Source organism: Berghia stephanieae, chromosome 4 (genome assembly GCF_034508935.2).
Source record: "Berghia stephanieae isolate SIO BIC M18660-M18661 chromosome 4, UCSD_Bste_1.3, whole genome shotgun sequence".
Lineage (NCBI taxonomy): Eukaryota > Metazoa > Mollusca > Gastropoda > Nudibranchia > Aeolidiidae > Berghia > Berghia stephanieae.
This window is the reverse complement of record NC_088363.1, coordinates 88,302,836-88,310,335: the sequence shown is the minus strand read 5'-3', so window position 1 is coordinate 88,310,335 and position 7,500 is coordinate 88,302,836. Positions and strand designations below refer to the sequence as shown.

The 7,500-nt window shown below is 32.9% G+C and overlaps 2 protein-coding genes across 6 annotated transcripts in view; both read left to right on the top strand.

The window, feature by feature from the left end:
* The window catches only part of LOC144971503 (beta-1,3-galactosyltransferase 4-like), a 48,980-nt gene that overhangs the window by 23,718 nt on the left and 17,762 nt on the right, over positions 1-7,500 (top strand). Inside the window, exon 1 of one of the 2 annotated variants that reach the window (XM_078912472.1) lies at positions 4,187-4,398. The exons of the other annotated variant lie outside the window; for it this stretch is intronic. The gene's annotated coding sequence lies outside the window, so the exon portion shown is untranslated. Of the gene's footprint in view, positions 1-4,186; positions 4,399-7,500 lie in introns of those variants that run through there. 2 annotated transcript variants of the gene reach the window in all.
* LOC144971504 (beta-1,3-galactosyltransferase 1-like) overlaps positions 1-7,500 on the top strand; it is a 39,986-nt gene that overhangs the window by 23,768 nt on the left and 8,718 nt on the right. The window lies entirely within an intron of this gene.

Here is a 7,500-nt window from a genome sequence, read left to right as displayed (position 1 = left end):
AGGTTTTATTGAGGAGATTGAATACCATATGCTAATGTCAACAATTTATATTTTTGATCAGTTTAACATTTAATTCGGCTTTTAAGCATATGTTTCGTTCCGACATAATACCGTTTTGAGACGATGGGTCACATATCGAGGGGTGCCTGCGCAAAGGCCGTAACGTCAAAAAATTCAATTTTTCGTTTTTTACATAAATCAACTTGGTTTGGAGTAAGGCTTATGACTGCCCAAAAACCGTATCTAGCAGCAAGGCGTTTGGGCAGGCATAGAATGATGCCACCGTGGTTACAATGGCGAACTCAATGGCCGTGACTGAATTTACGGTCTAATTACATTTCTAATTTTAAAATCTGTCAGTAGAGTTGTGCGCCGTATCATTTTTTTTATTGACTCAAATAAGCACAATGTTCTCCACAAAGCTATATTTTTTAAAGAAAGGATTGTCATCAAATTCACCAACGATATAGGACTATAATGATAAAGATAAGCTTCAATGCTCTTTAATAGTTTTACCTGTGAATTCAAGTGTAACCAAAACACACATTATTACAGGTTTGCTATTATATCTAAATGGTATCGTAGTCTACAAAACAAAACAACAAAAAATCGGTGACTCCATTGAATTTATTGCCACAACTTCTGAATTTTGGTACTAATTTCTATTTGTTATAGTGGAGAATAATCATAGAAACAATCTTATTGAGGTGTCATTTATTTGGATGACCCGCAAAGAGGAAAAAAACGCCAAAATATGGGACGCTTTTTTTTGCATTTTTTTCGACCTTTCGTATCTTGCGTAATAAGTGGATTAAAAGATTGAAATTTGGCAATTTTATGGCAAATTTGATAGAGAATATGATGAAAACATTAGAAGAGTTCTAACTTATGACTTATATAATTTTAGAGCTGGATGGTATAACACACACACACACACACACACACACACACACACACACAGAGAGAGAGAGAGAGAGAGAGAGAGAGAGAGAGAAAGAAAGAGAGAGAGAGAGAGATAAAGATAGATAGAGAGAGGTTGTTAGTGGGAGAGGAGAAAGATAAAGAGAGAGAGAGTTAGTGAGAGAGGAGATAAATGGAGAGAGAGAGAGAGAGAGAGAGAGAGAGAGAGAGAGGGGGGGGGGGTAGGGTGGAGTTGTTGAGTCCCTCTATGGACGAAATACGATTATTTGCATCAGAATGAATATTGACCATAATTTTTAAAGTCAAAAATGTGTTAGGAGCTCTGTTATTTTCTTTATTTTTAAGTCTATTACAAAGGGGACTCCATTTATTTTGTCTCCAAAAATATCGATAATCTTCCGATCTCTACCACGTCATATCCTTACTTGTAAACGATTTTGGCCTTGAGTTCATACCCGGTTTATATAAAATTCAACAACCCCAATATTGTGATATGATCTAAATTCAAACAACAAACATAAGAGAAACACGATATTGTTTATTTCATCGAACTTAATCCCCGAAACAAATTTCCCAGACTTTTTTATGACTTCACCTTTTGAGTGGCCTAGACTGGACAATGGTTTTATCACCATTTCACAAAGACTTTGCTATGCATGATCAAGCAGATGGTATCGATGTTAAATGGTCGCTGTTGAAGGTTGCTGGTTCGAAATTCAAAGATAGTTTCTTTGGATTTTTAAAAAGCGTTTTCCCCCTAGGACCCGGAAACGAGATCGTATTACCGCGTACAAACAGACCTGCATACTATTTCGAAAATTTCGTAGAATTCCTAAATTTGGGCTCACATTTCAGTTTTTCATGAGCATCTCTTTATTGAAAGTTGATGCCAGGCTAGATAATTTGAAGGAATTTGAAGTCTTATATATTACTTGTAAGGGCAAGTTGTTGATTTTAAATTTAACTATAGCGACTCAATTTTTACCTCCTTAAAATTAAGAATTTTTAAATTTCCAATCAGGCAGATCTGTGTGATAATGATTTGATTTTGCTTTACATCTCTCAAGGTGCATCAGTTTTGTGCCAGGATGCTCATAGTGCTTTATATCCACTTTTGAAATCGTTTTTTTTTTTTTTTGTTTTTTTTTTGAGTAGGAGATGGTGTTGGTTATAGAGCACGGATGTGCCGTCACAGTCGGGTCGTGGGTTTGACCGCAGCCATCGTTAACTTATAGCCTGACACGCGAACCCACTAGGACTTATATTTTGACGTCATTTTTTAGGTTTGTGTTACGTCGAGTGAGTTGTTAATAGTATTCAAGGAAGCAAGTGATCCATCCCGTTGGTTAAACTATTGAATACAACTCACGAATTGTTTTCTTTTGTGGCCAAAGACATGTCCTTTGACGTAATATTTTTGTCAGTGTCAGGCTATAGATAGTTCGAAGATGACGTCACTCAGGTCTTTGTTATTGTTTTTTGCCATCCGCGTTTATGAGTAATGCTCACTGAACTGTATTAACCTGACTATAAACGTTTATGGATACACAGTTTTGTGTGTTGGTCCGTTATACTTCCGGATGGCAATGTTATGAGCTTCTTAGCCAAGCGCATACTATATATATATATATATATATATATATATATATATATATATATATATATATATATATATATATATATAATATATATATATATAATATTACTTACTTACTTAGATGCCTTTCGCGTCTCGACCGAAAGATCGGGTCGCCTTGGCTGTTTCCAGTATTTCCTGTGTGAGGTGTCTCCAATATTGCCGGTCCTCTGCTAGGGTTCTCAGATTTTCAAGGTCCCCTGCCGTTATGAGACTAATGCTTTGTCCAAGTGTTGTGAGGTTTTTGTTTAGGATCACAGGGAGTGTTGTGATCGGTCTTCCTCTGAAAAGGTTCCCGTGTTTTTGGAAGTATCCCGACATGGCTTGGTTAGCTGGTATGTTTTTGTCCCTGCGTAGTATGTGACCGAAAAGTTGCCATCGTTGTTGTAAAATGTCAAGGGAGATTGGTCTTTCTTTTGTGATCTTATAGAGTGATTCATTTGAGATCTTTTTTGGGTATTTGATGTCCAGTACCCTTCTTAGCTGTGTGCGATGGAAGGCATCCAGATGTTCTTCTTCGGATTTTGTCAACGCCCAAGTGCCGCAGTTATACAGAAGTACCGGTTTTACAAGAGCACGGTACAGTTTCAGTTTGGTTTTTCTCTTTATTTTGTCACCTCTAATCCATACATTGGTGAGTTTACTGAGTGCGGCGTTTGATAGCTGTTTTCTTCTTTGTACATCCTCGGTGTCTCCAATTAGTGAGCCGACTTTCTTTGTTCTTTTCCATTCCTCTTTGTTCCTCGATATTGTTGTAAATTCGGTTTTATTGGCATTGACTTGGAGGTTATATTTCATGAGGGTATTTTGTATGATGTCTATATTTGCTGGTGTTGATCCAATAAAATCGACATCATCTGCATAGGCGATTTCTCTAGGGATTGCATTCTCAATATGAGTCGTTGGTTTTGGAATGACTTTTCGAACTTCTTTCAGAGCGTGTTCTAAGTATGTTGTGAACAGAATCGGGCTCAGACTATCTCCTATATACATAGAGACAGACAGACAGACACACACACACACACACAAACACACACACACACACACACACACACAGAGAGAGAGAGAGAGAGAGAGAGAGAGAGAGAGAGAGAGAGAGAGAGAGAGAGAACAATTGTTCATATATTATGTGAGCTCATATTTCTTCTCCAGAAACGGGCTATAATGCAACGCTTTGGCTTTGGCCGAATTCTTATTACACTTTACTTTCCTTCCTTCCTTCATATATTTTATTATGCAACCAAGGATGACCCTTCTGACAATGGAGATATCCATTTATGAAACCAATCTCAAATTATGGCATCTCACAATTCGATACAATAATCTGATGTCACGTCGCCCAGCAACGGCGGCCATCGTGGTTCTAAACAAAGAAAATCTGTACTTTTTATTCTTTATGCTGGCTAGAACGTTTCATATCAGAATGTGTAAAAGTCAAAACATGATCAGATTTATTTTTTTTTTCCCTCTGGATACGCCTTTATGCTCGTCGGAGAAATACTTCATAAGGGCGTCCGTCGTTATTCCGATAGTTTAGAGCCACTTACTAAGTTACCATGCGTCATTACGAGGGAAGTAACGTTCCGACTGTTGAAGCGTATTCCGTCTTAGCTACCATCGTCGCTACCCTAGTGACACACAAAAACATTTCTCGACTGTTGAAAGAGTCAGTTGGTAAAACTGTTCATTTTACAACACAATTGGTCGAATTGTGAATTCATACGAGTGATGAACCCCCCTGTTACCGATCACTTGGAATCTTTCCGTCTAACTGATCACACGCATTTTTTGGTCTCTCTCTCTCGTAATGGTGACGAGAATTATAATACTACCCAGCTAATGTAGGAATCTTTACTTCTTTCTGTATTTTTTATTAAGTTAATGATGTGTTTATTTCTTGAGTGTTATATCAGTGGATTATTGTGTATCGTGTTTTAATTAATTTGATATATAGATTTAATTTTGTATAATCACTGTGTCTGGAGAAAAAGAGTAAGTTGTATGTACTGTTCACCTAATAATAATAACATAACATAACATAACATGTGGTATAGGGCAAAATAGGATAAGATCCTTTGAATGCCCTTAATATTAATTAGTAATGCCATAAATCTATTGATTAAATATTACAATAACGATACACGCGGTAAAGATAGTATTTCAACTTAAATGTACTCATGTGGTGTACAAACATATATCTTTAACCGTGACATGCAAAGCGCACACACAACCACACACACACACACACACACACACACACACACATACACACGCGTATAGAAGATAACCATAATAATATAATAATGCATAATATATACATACAAGATTGAAAGCCATGTCAACAGCAGAGCAAACAAGTATTATTCGTCATATATAAATCTCCCATCATATAATTCCCTGTCTACTAACACCTTGAAATAATCCATAGATTTTGCATTCTTTGTTTCAAATTTCAAACTGTTCCATTTCTGAACAATACGAATACCGAACCAGTTTTGTCTTATGTTTGTTTTGCATCTAGAGACAAAAATCTTAAACTTGTCCCCTCTAGTAAAAGTAATATTAGAATATGAAAAAAAATCAGAAAAGTCTATCCTATCCAGACCATGTACCAATCTATAAACCTGAATTAAATCCCCACGAATTCTTATATATTTCAAACTGGGTAAGTCAAGAAATTCTAACCTTTTCTTATAAGATAAATACTGTATTGTATAAATTTTTTTGGTAGCTCTCCTCTGTACACTTTCAATACTAATAGATTGTCTTTTATATAATGGGCTCCAGATGCAATTTCCGTATTCTAGAATTGGTCTAACGAGCGATTTATACAAATATAAAAATGTGGTTTTATAATTATTATTATTATTATTATTATTATTATTATTATTATTATTATTATTATTATTATTATTATTATTATTATTATTATTATTATTATTATTATTATGACTACTACTATTATTATTATTATTATTATATTATTATTATTATTATTATTATTATTATTATATTATTATTATTATTATTATCATTATTATTTTTTAAAATTTATTATTATTTATTAATTATTATTATTATTATTTATTATTATTATTATTATTATTATTATTATTATTATTATTATTATATTATTATTATTATTATATTATTATTATTATTATCATTATTATTATTATTATTATTATTATTATTATTATTATTATTATTACTATTATGACTACTATTATTATTATTATTATTATTATTATTATTATTATTATTATTATTATTTTTATTATTATCATTATTATTTTTTAAAATTTATTATTATTATTATTATTATTATTATTATTATTATTATTATTATTATTATTATTATTATTATTATATTATTATTATTATTATTATTATTATATTATTATATTATTATCATTATTATTATTATTATTATTATTATTATTATTATTATTATTATTATTATTATTATTATTATTATTAATAATAATAAGAAGAAGAAGAAGAAGAAGAAGAAGAAGAAGAAGAAGAAGAAGAAGAAGAAGAAGAAGAAGAAGAAGAAGAAGAAGTTGAAGTTGAAGTTGAAGTTGAAGTTGAAGAAGAAGAAGAAGTAGTAGTAGTAGTAGTTTAACTAAAAAGGTTATGAAATTAGTCTTCCCTTTAATAACCCTTAGAAATATTCGCTGTTATTCTTTGCATGCCAAGGTTAAAGATATATGTTTGTACATCATACATACATGAGTACATCTAAGTTGTTATACTATCTTTACCACGCGAATCGTTATTTCAATCAATTTAATATTTAGGGCATTCAAGGGATTTTTTATCCTATTTCGCCCTATACCATATGTGACCATTCGCCTCAAAACGGTATTAAGTCGGGTTGGTTAAGATGTTGAAAATTGAATTTATAGCCAGAAATATCAGACTTGTGTTGAATTTGTATGTTTTATTGAGAAGAATGGATACCATATTTTAGGGTGCTAATGCCAACAATTTATATTTTTGATCAGTTTAACATTTAATTCGGCTTTTAAGCATTTGGTTCGTTCCGACATAATACCGTTTTGAGACGATGGGTCACATATGTTATGTTATAGTGTCCTTGATATATTCATTACACGTAATATTAGGTGTCGACGGCATTTGCTTTTCAACTTTTGCTTTAACATTAGGTCCTCAATCCCCCCCCCCCCCCCCCCCCCCCCGCGCCCCTTCCCTTTATTCCCCGCAATCCCCCAACGACCACGAAGCTGAGTGAAAGAATGTTGAGAGACCAATCTTGAATTCTAGAAAATCAACGGCCATACACGCCAGACACTCCCTTTTTAAAGCTTTGTGACTTAATCTTATATCAATGAATCAGACTATTTCCTCAATCGATCGATCACGTTTGATTGAAACCCGGTCTTGGATTACAAAGCTCTCCTTTCAACTCAAGGGATGAAGTTTTGGAAATCTTTTCGTGTATTTCCCGTTAAAGAAAAGTGAAATCTAATTAATTGACAAAGAGGGCCCAAGTGGGTAGATATGTCTTAAAAGCTCAAGCGCTCTACAATGGGGCCTTAATCAATAAGTAAATAACACGAGTCCGTCTATTAAAATAAATAAATAAATTAATTAATTAATTAATTTAAAAAAAAATTAAATAAAAAAAAAAAGAAAAAAAAAAGAAAAAAAAACATTATATATATATATAGATAGATAGATAGATAGATAATTTCGTTGGATCGCTTTACAATCTATGAATGATACTGCATACGTGTTCAAACATGCTTGTGTTATTCAATCCCAGCCCGTCGGAACTATCAGATGTTTTTTTTTTTTTTGGGGGGGGGGTTGTCTTTAGTTGGGTTTTTTTTTTTGTCTTTAGGTGGGGTTTTTTTCCACGTTTTACTGAGCTTTGTGTTCAGTGACAAAAAAAAAAAAAGAAAACACGTACAAAC